The sequence below is a fragment of the Lithobates pipiens genome, unplaced genomic scaffold, assembly GCF_037356315.1.
Source record: "Lithobates pipiens isolate NorthernLeopardFrog02 unplaced genomic scaffold, aLitPip1_a1.2 Scaffold_27, whole genome shotgun sequence".
Lineage (NCBI taxonomy): Eukaryota > Metazoa > Chordata > Amphibia > Anura > Ranidae > Lithobates > Lithobates pipiens.
Window position 1 is genome coordinate 207,348,939 of NW_027507788.1, and position 16,146 is coordinate 207,365,084.

At 45.0% G+C, this 16,146-nt stretch overlaps 1 protein-coding gene across 2 annotated transcripts in view; it reads left to right on the forward strand.

Annotated features, from left to right (window-relative positions):
- LOC143934485 (nicotinamide N-methyltransferase-like) overlaps positions 1–16,146 on the forward strand; it is a 128,768-nt gene that overhangs the window by 108,952 nt on the left and 3,670 nt on the right. The gene's annotated exons all lie outside the window — the stretch shown is intronic.

Sequence of the window (16,146 nt, forward strand, 5' to 3'; positions counted from 1 at the left end):
TGCCAGGAATGCAGCCCCACCATTGCACGGAATGCAGCCCCACCATTGCACGGAATGCAGCCCCACCATTGCACGGAATGCAGCCCCACCATTGCCCGGAATGCAGCCCCACCATTGCCCGGAATGCAGCCCCACCATTGCCGGGAATGCAGCCCCACCATTGCCGGGAATGCAGCCCCACCATTGCCGGGAATGCACCCACTATTGCCAGGAATGCAGCCCCACCATTGCCGGGAATGCACCCACCACTGCTAGAAATTCACTCACCATTGCCAGGAATGCAGCCCCACCATTGCCAGGAATGCAGCCCCACCATTGCCAGGAATGCAGCCCCACCATTGCACGGAATGCAGCCCCACCATTGCACGGAATGCAGCCCCACCATTGCACGGAATGCAGCCCCACCATTGCCCGGAATGCAGCCCCACCATTGCCCGGAATGCAGCCCCACCATTGCCGGGAATGCAGCCCCATCATTGCCGGGAATGCACCCACTATTGCCAGGAATGCAGCCCCACCATTGCCGGGAATGCACCCACCATTGCCGGGAATGCACCCACCATTGCCAGGAATGCAGCCCCACCATTGCCGGGAATGCACCCACCATTGCCGGGAATGCAGCCCCACCATTGCCAGGAATGCACCCACTATTGCCAGGAATGCAGCCCCACCATTGCCGGGAATGCACCCACTATTGCCAGGAATGCAGCCCCACCATTGCCGGGAATGCACCCACTATTGCCGGGAATGCAGCCACCATTGCAGCCACCATTGCCAGGAATGCAGCCACCATTGCCAGGAATGCAGCCACCATTGACAGGAATTCACCCCCAATTGCTAGGAATGCAGCCACCATTGCCAAGAATTCACCCACCATTGCCAGGAATGCAGCCACCATTGCCAGGAATTCACTCACCATTGCCAGGAATGCAGCCCCACAATTGCAATTGCCAGGAATGCAGCCACCATTACCATCAGTGCAGCCATGGAGGGCAGGACGAGCGCCAAAGACATCCTACAGGAGAATTTCCTGTTTACACAACGGCCCCTTTAAGAGAAAGTCCCGCCTCCTCTGATGGACAGAACAGTCGTCCAATGGCAGAGATGGGACTTCCTATTACAGCTGCCATGTACACAGGAAATTCTCAGCCTGTGTGCATGGCACTCGTCCTGCCTCCTCCCTCCAAGGCAGCTGGACTATATATCTTTTGTGACCCCGGCGCTGGGAGATCGCCGGGGGCCACAAAAGATGTATATGTTTAAATAACCAGGCGGGCCGTTCAAAACCGGGCCGCGGGCCGTGATTGGCCCGCGGGCCGGACTTTGGACATGCCTGCCCTAGGAGAAGCGCTCTCCCTGGGGGTTACCCAGGGAGGCACGCTCTCGAGTCCAGCATTTGCGTCCATAGACACCGAATGCAGGACTCGGCCCCGTCTGGATTTGATTGACAGCCAATGACTGCGCTGTTATGAATCTATCAAAACAAGAGCTGAGAACCCCAGCCAAAGAGGTAGAGCTGATTTGATAAATTATATACAGGAGTAGATTTATTAAAACAGGTGCACCCAGAATCTGGTGCAGCTGTCCATAGTAACCAATCAGCTTCTAACTTAAAGTGATTGTAAGGCTTCATTTTTTTTCTGTTTTAAATAACAAACATGTCATACTTACCTCCACTGTGCAGTTCGTTTTGCACAGAGTGGCCCCCATCCTCCTCTTCTGGCTTCCCCCTGGCGGCTCGCGTGTCTCCTCCCCACATCAGATAACCCCCAAGAGAAGGTCTCTCACGGGGGTTTACCGTCTGAGTCCAGCATTTGCTTCCATAGACACACGTCATTGTATTTGATTGACAGCAGTTGGAGCGAATGACTGCGCTGCTATCAATCTATCCAATCAAGAGCTGGGACCCCGTGCAGAGAGGGAGAGCGCCTCTCTGCCAAGTGAATTACGGGGCTCAGGTAAGTAAAATGGGGGGGGTAGGGGGCGGTCACTGCCAGGTGTTTTTTCACCTTAATGCATAGGATGCATTAAGGTAAAAAAACATGAGGGTTTACAACCCTTTTAAGCTTGTTCACTTAGGCTCTTTCACACATGCGGACAGTATGTCCGTATTTCACCCATCCGTTTGCGGATGAAATACGGACATACATGCATCCCTATGGGATAGCGGGTGTCTGTGGATGAACATCCGCAGACACCCGCTATTGTCCGCCTCCGCTATTGTCCGATTCTGCAGACGGAGGAAAATCCTATTTTTCTATCCGTCTGCAGAGCGGATCGGATGAACACGGACAGACGGTCCATGTTCATCCGATCCCCCATAGAGGAGAGCGGAGAGCTGACAGGGCGGTCCCTGCACAGTGTGCGGAGACCACCCTGTCCGCCGCTGGCTCAGCGGGGACAACGGAGCGATCCCCGCTGAGCGAGCGGATCATCACGGGGCGGATCATTACTGATCCGCCCCGTGTGAAAGGGGCCTTAAGCTTTGGCAATAAAACCTGGAGACTAATTGGTTACTATGTACAGCTGCATTCGATTCTGTGAGCATCAGTTTTAAAAAATCTCCCCCACAATGTAATAGTATTAATCACTGGTCTAATATCATACATTTTAGAAGTTTGGACAGCAGTTTTTAGGCATACATGGACAAAGTTGTCATATTTTCCACTTGCCAATGAATTTGCTTTATGTGGTTTTCACACTGAAAGCGCCCGGGCGTCGGCGGTAAAGCGGCACTATTTTTAGCGCCATTTTACCATCATTTTAGCGGTTCTATTTGGCCCCTAGCGGGGCGGTTTTAACCCCCCACTAGCAGCCAAAAAAGGGTTAAATCTGCCCGCAAAACACTTCTGCTGCGGCGTTTTGCCGGCGGTATAGCAGCGCTGTCCCATTGTTTCCAATGGGCAGGAGAGGTGTATTCACGGTTCCTACACCGCTGCAAAGAAGCTGCTGGCAGGACTTTTTGTGACGCCCTGCCAGCTCAGCACCCCAGTGTGAAAACACTCAGACTTTTACACTGGGTTTGCACCTGAGGCCTTTTTCAGGCGCTATGCAGGCGCTATTTTTAGCGCTGTAGCGCCTGAAAACCGCCTCCAGTGTGAAAGGGGTCTTACACGTGAAGCTATAACTGGGTACTAACATTTATAGGTAAAGTTTATCCGGGGAAAACCCGATTGCCTCTCGGGGGATCAGGAAGGAATTTTTTCCCCTGCTTTAGCAAATTGGATCATGTTCTGCTGGGGTTTTTTGCCTTCCTCTGGATCAACTGTGGGTATAGAATTGGGTATATGGGCTGGTATGATATTATTATATCATTTTTTTTTTTTTTGTGGTTGAACTGGATGGACTTGTGTCTTTTTTCAACCTGACTAACTATGTGACTATGTGACTTTCAATAATTAAATTTTTCAGCAAATTGACAGAAGGGAGGAACTCTTTTGTGGTGCCATTGTTACATATTTTCTTGTTTTTGGATGTCTACATATTTGTAGTGAGGGCACCTGCCATGGGAGTACGGGTGGAGAAGAATTTTGATCATGCAAATAAACAGGATTTTACCACATATTTGCAAAGTTCTCATTAAAGGAGTTGTAAAGGCAGAAGGTTTTTTTTATCTTAATGCATTCTATGCATTAAGATAATAAACCTTCTGTGTGTAGCAGCCTCCCCAGCACCCCCATAATTACTTACCTGAGCCTCTTCTCTCTCCAGCAATGTCTGAAAATGTCTAAGCCATCCCGGGACACTCCTCCTGATTGGCTGTGACGCAGCAGCAGCGCCATTGGCTCCCATGGCTGTCAATAAAAGTCAGTTAGCCAATCAGGGGAGAAAGGGAGTGGGCCAGTTCGGTACTCTGTGTCTGAATGGAAACACTGACTCAGCTTGGGTGCCCCCATAGAAAGCTGCTGGCTGAGGGGGACTAATGATAGGAGGGAGGTGCCAGAAGCAGGAAAGAGGGACCTGAGAAGAGGAGGATCGGGGCTGCTCTGTGCAAAACTGACTGCACAGAGGAGGTAAGTATAACATGTTTGTTATTTTTATTTTATTTTATTTTAAAAAGACTTTACAATCACTTTAAGCTGGGCAAAATAAGCTGATATTTAAATCAAAATTTTAGACAAGCACTAGCCATAGGTAGATATCAAAATATATTAAAGAAAGGGATTTTTGGTGCTTGAGGAAAAGGAACTCTTGATGTATTTTTTTTTAGTTCTCACAATTTTATTGTATATAGAAAATTGAAATCCATATCAAAAATATCTTAAAAGCAGCAGCCTTAGATATTTATTACTTAAAGAGGGATTCCACCTAAAAAAAAAATATTAAAAGCCAGCAGCTATAAATACTACAGCTGCTGACTCTTAATAAATGGACACTCACCTGTCCCGGGGTCCAGCGATGCCGGCAGCCGAGGCCGATCGATCGCTTGACTCTCGGCTGCTGCCGTCACCATTCTAGGTGAGGGAATCAGGAAGTGAAGCAGATCGGCTTCACTTCCCGGTTCCCTACTGCGCATGCGCGAGTCGCGTCGCGCTATAGAAATTCTCCGCGCTGTCTCTGGGAGCCGTGTGTGTCCCAGCAGACAGCGCGGCAGGACAGGATATGACATAGACTCCCACGGGAGTCTATGCCCGGAAGTGGGTGTAAATACCTGTCTTTGACAGGTATCTCCACCCCCCTCCCCCCTGTAAGGTGCCAATTGTGACACCGGAGGGGGGGAGGGTTTCCGATTAGCGGAGGTTCCACTTTAGGGTGGAACCCCGCTTTAATATACAGCATTCAAAAGTTGAGCCATAATTCTTACATTTTTTGGACCACAAATTACATTGTATTTAAAACCCGTATTCTTCAGAACAGCGCGACTATGTAGTACAGAAGTGAATCTATATGTCAGAAGACGAATCTATCTGGAAAACGACATATAGGTCACGTTAGTTCTTTTTTGACAAATATTGTGTATATATCACAAGAGTACATACATATTCACATAACATCAGATGGATATAATGTTTGAGGGGCCACCATGTCATTTTCCATAAATAAATAAAAATTGCTACAACTCATCATATTAAATTCAACACTGCTATAATTGTGACTTTTCTTACAGCTCCATCATTTTAAAAGTAAGGCCAATTGTTTTGTATCTATTAAATGACAGGTTACTATTACTGTCCCGAACACAGTTTAGCACCCATAGGGGTGTTCGGGAATATATTTAGGTTCATCATCTTTGAATTACTTGAATTGGCAGTATATAAATATATGAAGATAATATTTATATTACTTTTGTGTATTGTCTCCACAATGGATGTATTAATAACCTCCCGATCGTTATCTTTATTATCCCTATTATAATAGAGATAATTAATATGGTTTTCTTTATATTATATTTTTTATTATTTTTGGATACTATTATCTATGTATCTAAATACTGTAACTGATCTGTTATTTAGTCATAATTTCTGTCATTTGTCTTGATAAAAATTTAAACTTTAATAAAAACTATTGATTAAAAAAAAAGTAAGGCCAATGAGCTTTAACCACTTCAATACTGGGCACTGATACACCTTCCTGCCCAGACCAATTTTCAGCTTTCAGCACTGTCGCACTTTGAATGACAATTGCGTGATCATACAACACTGTACCCAAACTAAATTTTTATAATTTTGTTCCAACAAATAGAGCTTTCTTTTGGTGGTATTTGATCACCTGTGGAGTTTTTATTTTTTGCTAAACAAATAAAAAAAAAAAAAAACATTTTGGAAAAAAAAATGTTTTTTTTGTTTCTGTTACAAAACTTTGTAAATAAGTAAGTTTTCTCCTTCACTGATGGGCACTGATGGGGCCGCGCTGACGGGAGGTGATAAGACGGCACTGATGGGCACCGATAAGGTGGCACCAATGAGGTGGCACTGATGAGGTAGCACTGATGGGCACTGATGATGGACACTAATATGCGGCACTGATATGCAGTACTGATGGGTACACATAGGTGGCACTGATTGGTACTGAAAGGCGGCACGGGTGGGCACTGATAGGTGGCCCGAGTGGGCACTGATAGGTGGCACAGATGGGCACTGTTAGGTGACACAGATGGGCACTGTTAGGTGACACAGATGGGCACGGATGTACACTAATTGATGGTACGGATGGATGCCAATCAGTGACAAACAATAATGCCTGCCAATCAGGGATGCCCATTGTGGGCACTGATTGGCATCCACTGTGGCCACTGATTGGCATCCCTGGTGGTCTAGGGTCCCCAAAACAGTAGCGACATGCCTGTGGAGGTTATTTCAAAGAACTCAGGTTGGATATAATAGCACAGAGCAATATAGAGATAGTCAGCCCAGATAATAAACAGGCCAAGACCACCTTACTTTGACTCGATGATGTCCCCTATATCATACCGATAATGGATGGAAATACACAGACAACTTGCCCTTGCCTCCTTTCTCCCTAAAATCCCTCATAAATCCTGCCCCACCACCAGGAGAAATGTTTGGTTCTCCCATCTATTTTAATTCCTGAGCTGGTCCGAATGGGCACTGATAGGTGGCACAGATGGGCACTGTTAGGTGACACAGATAGGCACTTATAGGTGGCACGGATGGGCACAGATGTACACTAATTGATGGTACGGATGGATGCCAATCAGTGACAAACAATAATGCCTGCCAATCAGGGATGCCCATTGTGGGCACTGATTGGCATCCACTGTGGCCACTGATTGGCATCCCTGGTGGTCTAGGGTGGCATACCTGGTGGTGACATTCCTGGTGGTCCTAGTGGCCTCCCTGGTGGTCCAGTGTGGGCATCCTGGGGGGAGGGGGCTGCGCAGTCTCCCCCTGTCAGAGGAGTAGCCGATCGGCTCTCCTCTACTCGTGTCTGACAGGCGTGAGTGAGGAAAAGCCGATCAACATCTCTTCCTGTTTACACTGTGATCAGCCGTGATTGGACACAACTGATCACGTGGTAAAGAGTCTCCATCAGAGACTCTTTACCTAGATCAGTGTTGCGATGTGTCAGACAGTGGCTTGATATCCTGGCAGTGTCATATGACATCCAGTCCGGATATTGGAACCACTTTGCCGCCGTCATTTTGCTATATGGAGGGTGGCAGGTGGTTAAGATAATAATTACTTACAAAGTGTGCATCCACAGAAGTAAAATTAAGTATGTCACCATTAATTTGATACAAGGGCCACCTGAGGAGATACAATAGATGGGAGAATCGCACATTTCCCCAAAAACAAGGGAGGATTGATGGGAGGATAGGATTTAAAAGGAAGAAAGTCCTCCCCAAATCAGTAGCGACATGCCTGTGGGGGTTATTTCAAAGAACTCAGGTTGGATATAATAGCACAGAGCAATATAGAGATAGGCAGCCCAGATAATAAACAGGCCAAGACCACCTTACTTTGACCCAATGATGTCCCCTATATCATACCAATAATGGATGGAAATACACAGACTACTTGCCCTTGCCTCCTTTCTCCCTAAAATCCCTCATAAATCTAGCCCCACCACCAGGAGAAATCTTTGGTTCTCCCATCTATTTTATTTCCTGAGTTGGTCCTTGTGTCAAACTAGGAGGACATACTTAACTTACTTGTATGGATGCATCCTTTGTAAGTAATTGTTAAAGTAAACCTTATTGTTTGTGCTGAAATGTCGGAGTTGTATTAGTACGGTATTTCATTTCAAATTATGGCATTGTAACAATATAATTACATTTATGGGAAATGTACATGTTGGCCCTCATCAGTTAATTATATCTGATGTTCTGAAATTTCTCATGTATTTTTATAATGTAATGTCAATAAAAGACATACACTTATGTACTGTAACTTTTATGTTGTTTCCAGATTGATTAGACATCTTATTTTCTGTACTACATATTTGCCCTGTCCTGAAGAATCAGATCTGACTACAAAACATAAAGATAAAGAGTTATAAAGAGTTTTTGATAATTTGTGGTACAATCATGAAAAATTGTTCTTAGAACTTAAAAAATTCAGGAGTTGCTTTTCCTCAACCCAAAATCCCTTTCATTTAATATAGTTTGACACTTTACACTCTGGGGATGGCAACGTCTTGAGACATAGCAGAAGTGGAAAGGTACAGATAGCAGCCGTCATGGAAGAGGAATTTGGAAGGTGGTTGTAAGAGATGCGGATACAGCATAGAGGACCAGTGCCATCGCAGGTCCTGCTGGGATGGTATAACTCTGTCCGCTGGGAACTCTGGAAGAAGGCGCTATAGCCCAGAGAAAAATTCTCCCTTCCATCCAGGAAAGGTATTGGTCGCAGTATGGATTGCGGGTGCTGTTTTTGGGATTAAAAAGCACAAGGAGTGGACAGTTGAGCTAAGCAGGCTGGTCTGGGCAGAGATGTGGTTGGATGAGAGCTACAGAGCCCTCCGGTGGCATGTAGCCCAAGCGTGCCCTTGGATAGCAAATGACAGCCCAACGGAAGGCTTTGGCTACAGTGGACTGGGACAGTTGTACGGGAAGCTGTGAGGGGGCCCTAACTTTGGGAGCCGCCTGGAGTAGTGGTTGGAGGAAATCATGGATTACAGAGCAATGCGCTGAGCAATGGAAGATATGGAGCTTCTGGCCGTTCAGGAATGGGAGCTGGAGATCACCTACAGGCTACTAAACTCTGTTTAGCTACAGGGCTGGGCTCCTTTTGCCTGGCACTATCCAGAAGTCGACAGAAGTCCAGCCGACAGTCCTGAAATCCTGGCTGAAGTGTCAGGAATGGGGCAGAGTAACAATGTGCTTTGCCCATCTTCACCCACAGTTATGGAAGCAGAGGTATTATGGCGGATGCAGCGAGTGTTGACTCACCATGACAATTCTGTTTCTGCACAGAACGAGCTTGGATGGAGTTGTGTGTAGATTTTCCGAATAGTTGTAAAATCCCCATGAGTCATAATAAGCACTTCTGATATCAGAAGTCTATGTTTTCACCTACTAATGGTAACCCCTAAAACAACCCCAATGTTGTCTGATATCACATTGGACAGATCAGAGTAGGACCTAACCCTATAGGATCAACCATTGTGATGTATTTACAGTTCAGTCCCCTCTGTATTTCCGAATCGATTGATATTCTGACATGTGGTCTTCATGGTAATCGGCTGAAGGCCCCCATTTTGCGTTTTCATAACCCTATATAAGCATGCATTTGTATAGCTAGCGTCCGTATTCCAGGCAGTTAAAAAAAAATGAATTAATGCAGTTGTGAAAAATAAGGAAACATTGAAATGTATTTTTAAAGACAGCTAAAGAACCAGGATTTTATCAGTATGTTGTACTGTCTTCCACAGCAGCACAGAATGCTAGGTGGAGGGTTGGGTCCTTTCAGGTGTGCTGCAATGCACATATGCTGTTAGAAAGAGAGATCAGAGTGAAGAGAGGGATAAGATCATCACTCTGCTGCTCATTTAGTGTCCAATCACAGGTTGGTGTCAAGGAAGTGATCTATTTATATTGTTTATCTAAAGCAGGGAACAATTAGATCATTAATCTGGGTGCAAAGTCTTTCAGGGCTGTGGAGATCTCATGATTGGATAGACAGAACTACATCTTCTACAGTAGTTGGTAAATGTGATCAGATATATGTATTTCAGCTGTATATACACTATATCAGTGATGGCGAACCTTGGCACCCCAGATGTTTTGGAACTACATTTCCCATGATGCTCAACCACACTGCAGAGTGCATAAGCATCATGGGAAATGTAGTTCCAAACATCTGGGGTGCCAAGTTTCGCCATCACTGCACTATATTACCAAAAGGATTGGGATGCCTGCCTTTACACTCACATGAACTTTAATAGCATCCCACTCTTAGTCCGCAGTGTTTAATATTGAGTTGGACCACCCTTTGCAGCTATAACAGATTCAACTCTTCTGGAAAGGCCGTCTACAGGGTTTAGGAGTGTGTCTATGGGAATGTTTGAATATTCTTCCAGAAGCGCATTTGTGAGGTCAGGCACTGATGTGGACGTGAAAGTCTCGCTCGCAGTCTCCACTCTAATTCATCCAAATGGTGTTCTATCGGGTTGAGGTCAGGACTCTGCCCAAGCCAGTCAAGTTCCTCCACCCCAAACTTGCTCATCCATGTCTTTATGGAATTTGTTTGTGCACTGGTGTGCAGTCATGTTGGAACAAGAAGGGGACATCCCCAAATTGTTCCCACACATTTGGGAGCATGAAATTGTCCAAAATGTCTTGGTATGCTGACGCTTTAATAGTTTCCCTCTCTGGAACTAAGATGCCATAATCAATCATAAGCCTAGCTATAACCAAGGTGTATATACAGCACGGAAAATTTAATACCTAATGGTGTTACACATTGCAAATATATATACAAAAGCTTTGTGCAGTATCTCACAAAAGTGAGATATTTTTGTAAATATTTTATTATATATCTTTTCATGTGACAACACTGAAGAAATTACACTTTGCTACAATGTAAAGTAGTGAGTGTACAGCTTGTATAACAGTGTACATTTGCTGTCCCCTCAAAATAACTCAACACACAGCCATTAATGTCTAAACCGCTGCCAACAAAAGTGAGTACACCCCTAGGTTCAAGATGGCACCTCATGGCAAAGAACTCTATGAGGAACTGAAGAAAAGATTTGTTGCTCTACATAAAATGGCCTAGGTTATAAGAAGATTGCCAAGACCCTGAAACTGAGCTGCAGCATGCAGCTGGCAACAAAACGAGTGAAAAATCGGAGATTCGAAAATGTGGAAATTCTAAATCTGAAAATTTGGAAATTCAGAAATCCGAAAAATTGAAAATCCAAAAATTAGAAACAAAGAATGCAAAAACGAAAATAATAATGAAAATTTGAAAATCTGAAATAATAAGTAACCAACTAATAATAACTAACAATAAAATTTTAGGTATTGGAATTTCCTTTCAAATTTGGCTGTTAGTGAACGTAACGAATACTCATTTATCTGAATAATGAATGCCGCATCTAAACGAATGGAACATAATGAATTAATAATAATAAAAAGTTATTATTATTATTTATTTATCGTTCATTTGTTACATTCCATTCATTTAGATGCGGCATTCATTATTTTGGATAATTTGTAACTTCACATAAATTTGTATTCATTACGTTCACTAACTGCCAAATTTGAAAGGAGATTCCAATACCTATAATTTAATAATTATTAGTTATTTATTATTTCAGATTTTCAAATTTTGGGGTTTTCGGATTTTCATTCTTATTTCTGAATTATTGAATTTGTTGAATTTTGGGGGAAACTAATTTGGAACAAAACAAGTTGTACATGTATACTCAATAGGGTTTAGGTCTGAAGACAGGCTTTGCCAGTCCATCACGTTTATCACGTTTACCCTCAGCTTCTTTAGCAGTGGTCATCTTGGAGGTGTGTTTGGGGTCGTTATCATGTTGGAATACTGCTCTGCTGCCCGGTCTCCGAAGGGAGGGGATCATGCTCTGCTTCAGTATGTCACAGTACATGTTGACATTCATGGTTCCCTCAATGAACTGTAGCTCCCCAGTGCCAGTAGCACTCATGCAGCCCCAGACCATGACACTCCCACCATCATGCTTGACTGTGGGCAAGACACACTTGTCTTTGTACTCCTCACCTGGTTGCCCCCACACACGCTTGACACCATCTGAATCAAATACGTTTCTCTTGGTCTCATCAGACCACAGGACATGGTTCCAGTAATCCATGTCCTTAGTCTACTTGTCTTCAGCAAACTGTTTGCGGGCTTTCTTGTGCATCATCTTTAGAAGAGCCTTCCCTCTGGGACGACAGCCATGCAGACCATTTGGATGCAGTGTGTGGCGTATGGTCTGAGCACTGACAGGCTGACCCCCCACCCCTTCAACCTCTGCAGCAATGTTGCCAGCACTGATATGTCTATTTCCCAAAGACAACCTCTGGATATGACGCTGAGCACGAGCACTCAACTTCTTTGGTCAACCATGGTGAGGCCTGTTCTGAGTCGAACCTGTCCTGTTAAATCACTGTACGGTCTTGGCAGCTCAGTTTCAGGGTCTTGGCAATCTTCTTATAGCCTAGGCCAGTGATGGCGAACCTTGGCACCCCAGATGTTTTGGAACTACATTTCCCATGATGCTCATGCACTCTGCAGTGTAGTTGAGCATCATGGGAAATGTAGTTCTAAAACATCTGGGGTGCCAAGGTTCGCCATCACTGGCCTAGGCCATTTTATGTGGAGCAACAAATCTTTTCTTCAGTTCCTCATAGAGTTCTTTGCCATGAGGTGCCATCTTGAACCTAGGGGTGTACTCACTTTTGTTGGCAGCGGTTTAGACATTAATGGCTGTGTGTTGAGTTATTTTGAGGGGACAGCAAATTGACACTGTTATACAAGCTGTACGCTCACTACTTTACATTGTAGACAAGTGTCATTTATTCAGTGTTGTCACATGAAAAGATAAAATAAAATATTTACAAAAAATGTGAGGGGTGTACTCACTTTTGTGAGATACTGTATATGGTAATGCCATGCACTTCTAATAAAACATATATCAAACTGATTAACCTCTTACTGTGTTTCCATTACCAATATTTTCCAAAATAATATGTGATAACCAATCTGTAAAAAAAATCTTGTGTTTTGGTGACAATAAAGTACCTGTTTCACCTCTAATAAACAATCATCCCAGAAAACGATTGCATCATCTTTATATAAAAAATATCCAACAATTCAAAGTCTGTGTGTATTTAATAAATCCTTTTAAAACAAAGACTATTTGTGTGCGCTTTAAACAATAGTACTCCTTTGTCACCATGCGCTCCAATCAATTTGTGTAAATCCCTCACCTTGTGCACACAAAAAACTCACCAGAACGAAATGACCTTTTTGTTATAAAAAGGTATGACCGGACTTGTGCATATTTCTCCTGGGCTTTAATGGCATATGCCAACACTTAACAAGAATAGAATGACCTTTAATTAACCACCTAAAGTGGTAGTAAGCTACTACTTTTACCTACAGGTAAGCCTAGAATACGGCTTACCTGTAGACATGGGCGTCTGCAAAACTTTTTTCAGGGAGGGGCATCATTTTAAGGTCACCCATTCTATGATCCTTTTCGACAATGGCATTATGACCGTCAGAGACCACAGACGTAGTACAGGTGATGGTCAGAGACTGCAGACATGGCTCAAGAGACTGTCAGAGACTGCGGACATGGCCCAAGAGACTGTCAGAGACTGCGGACATGGCCCAAGAGACTGTCAGTGACTGCATACATGGCTTAAGAGACTGTAGACATGGCACAAGAGATGACCAGAGTCTGCGGACATGGCACAAGAGACTGTCAGAAACTGCATACATGTGGGGGGTGACAGAGAGAGACGGGGGGTGACAGAGAGAGACGGGGTGACAGAGAGAGGAGGGGTGGCAGAGAGAGGAGGGGTGGCAGAAAGAGACAGAGGGGGTTACAGAGATAGTCAGAGGGGGTGACAGAGAGAAGTGTGACAGAGAGAGGGGGGTGAAAAAGACAGAGGGGGTGACATAGAGGGGTGATGGGGTCATCGCTCCTGATCCAATCCCTGATTCCAGGGGGGGGGGGCACTTGCCCCCCCTTGACCCTACCTGGGGATGCCCATGCCTGTAGATACTGTGAATATCTCCTAAACCTGCACTGTTTAGGAGATATTTATACTGCATGCAGCCGGTGATGTCACCGGTGCAAATACTCTAAAGGTCCGGCAACTGAGGCGTGTTTGGGAGTGACGTCATTGTGCCCCAGACCACTCATGTAGCTGGAGGCCATGAACCAGGAAGGAAAACTGGGTGAAGATGGAAACCCTGTCAGCAGTGATAGTGGTGTGTTTTAAGCTAAGTGTTTTAAGCGTACCAGCACATTATGACTTTGCCTTGCAGGGGAAGCTTTTTTTTTTTTTACTGCGGTTTACTACCGCTTTAAAGAGGAATTAAACCCTGATGAGTTTACTTCCTCTTTCATTCCCTGCAAAGGTAAAGCATAATGGACTACTATGCATCGCATAGTAGTCCATTATGTGTTACTTACCTGACACAGGAGCCAGCGAAGCCACCGCTGTCCCCTGTAGTCCGGCGCATCCATCTTCTCGGTGGGTCTCGCCGCTGTCATTTGGCGAAGCCACGATGATGTCACTCCCGCGCATGTGCACGGGAGCCGCCACGCGCAGCATATCGCCTGCGCGACGCTGTCTGCGGCGCATGCGCCGTTGACAGCGGTGCCTGTCTTTCGGCAAATATCTCCTAAACCGTGTAGGTTTAGGAGATATTTCTTGGACCTACAGGCAAGCCTTAATCTAGGCTTACCTGTAGGTCAAAGTGTGTTGTAAAGGTTTACAACCACTTTAAGTACCAGAGTGTATATACCCCTTTCCAGACCATTTTTTTCTGTTTTTAGTCCTGTAATAGTTTGGCTAACAATTGCTCGGTCATGCAACCCTGTACCCAAATAAATGTTATTGCATTTTTTGAGACAGATAATGGTACTGTATTTAATACAACAGTTTTTTTTGTGCTGGTTCACAGAGGGGCGACCTGTCGCGCTTCATGCATTGCAATGGATCTGTTCTAATAGGAGCGACTTAGAAAAAGGTCCCTGTATTACTTTGGGGCGACTTTGGAGTGGCTTGTATTGACTTCTATACAGAAGTCGTTTTGCGAGCCACGCTGAAGTCACACTGTACTGGGTGGAGTCAGACAAGTTTAAAGACGCCCCTGTGTGAACTGGCACTTACTATGTACAGGAAAAAGTAAAAAAAAAAAAAAAAAGTAGAAAAAGAAAAAGCCTATTTCCTTTACTTATTTATCATATAAAATTGCCAGAGCAGTAGGAACATCCCTGACATGACCCTTTTTGCAAAGTAGACACCCCCAGGGTAATCAAATTTTTGCAACATTTTTGAGGAATGAATAAACATGCTGGTATTAATATGGATCTGTGCAGTGCTTTTGCACAAAGTATCCCGATCCTCATCCTCAGCTTGCTATGGGGGCACTCCAGCAGGCTCGTTCCCGTGCCACTGCTCTGTGTGTCCATTCACACACAGTGCGCTGCTTGGCCTCGCCCCCTCCCTCTCCTCATTGGCTCACTGGCTGTGATTGACAGTAGTGGGACCCAATGAGGAGGAAGAGACCGTGGAAAGCTTCTGCTCTTCTGCACATTGCTGGGGTTCAGGTTAGTATTGGGGGGGGGGGGGGGGCTGGGGGGGTTGCTGTATGCAGAAGGTTGCATGAAGGTAAGAAAACTTAGGCCTTTATGACCACTTAAAGGGATTAATGTTCAGATGTACATGATAAGGGAGACGGAGTGGTTTACTCCTTTGTTCACAGACACAGTGTACATTGCTGATCCAAACAGCTTTGTACCATGTGATCTCTGTAATGATCAATCACAGTGATCACATGATACAGAGCTGCTCAGATTGGCTCTGTACACTGTTTCTGTGAACTTAGCTGACCGACTATGGTTCAGTTCACAGTCAAAAATGGGTGCAATGGCTACCACAGGGTGATTCTGGAGTAACGTTTACAAACCTATGATGTTATGATATAAATTCATAATGCTTTCCTATTATCAGTGTTGAATTTAATTCACAAATCTCTCTTTAACCGGTTCTTGACCAGCGCACGCCGATGTACGTCGGCAGAAGGGCACTGGCAGGCATATTGGCATACAGGTATGTCCAATCTTCAATGCCGCCCTGCCATCGCTCGCGTGCCGCCGGCACGCACTCGCATGTCGGTCGGGACCCCCGTGAGTCCGGCCGCGGGTCCCACAGACTCGATCGCCACGGGCATACCCGCGATCGTCTCACGGAATGGCTGAATGGAGGAAATGCCGTGTAAACAGCATTTCTCCATTCTGCCTAGCAACTAGTGACGCTGATCTCTGCTCCATGTGATTGGAGCAGAGATCAGTGTTCACTAAATGAAAGCCCAACCCCCCCACAGTTAGTAACACACCCCTAGGAACACTTAACCCCTACACTGCCACCCACTGGTTAACCCCTTCACTGCCAGTGTCATTTACACAGGAATCAGTGCATTTATATAGCAGTGGTTACTGTATAAATGACAATGGTCCCAAAAATGTGTCAAAAAT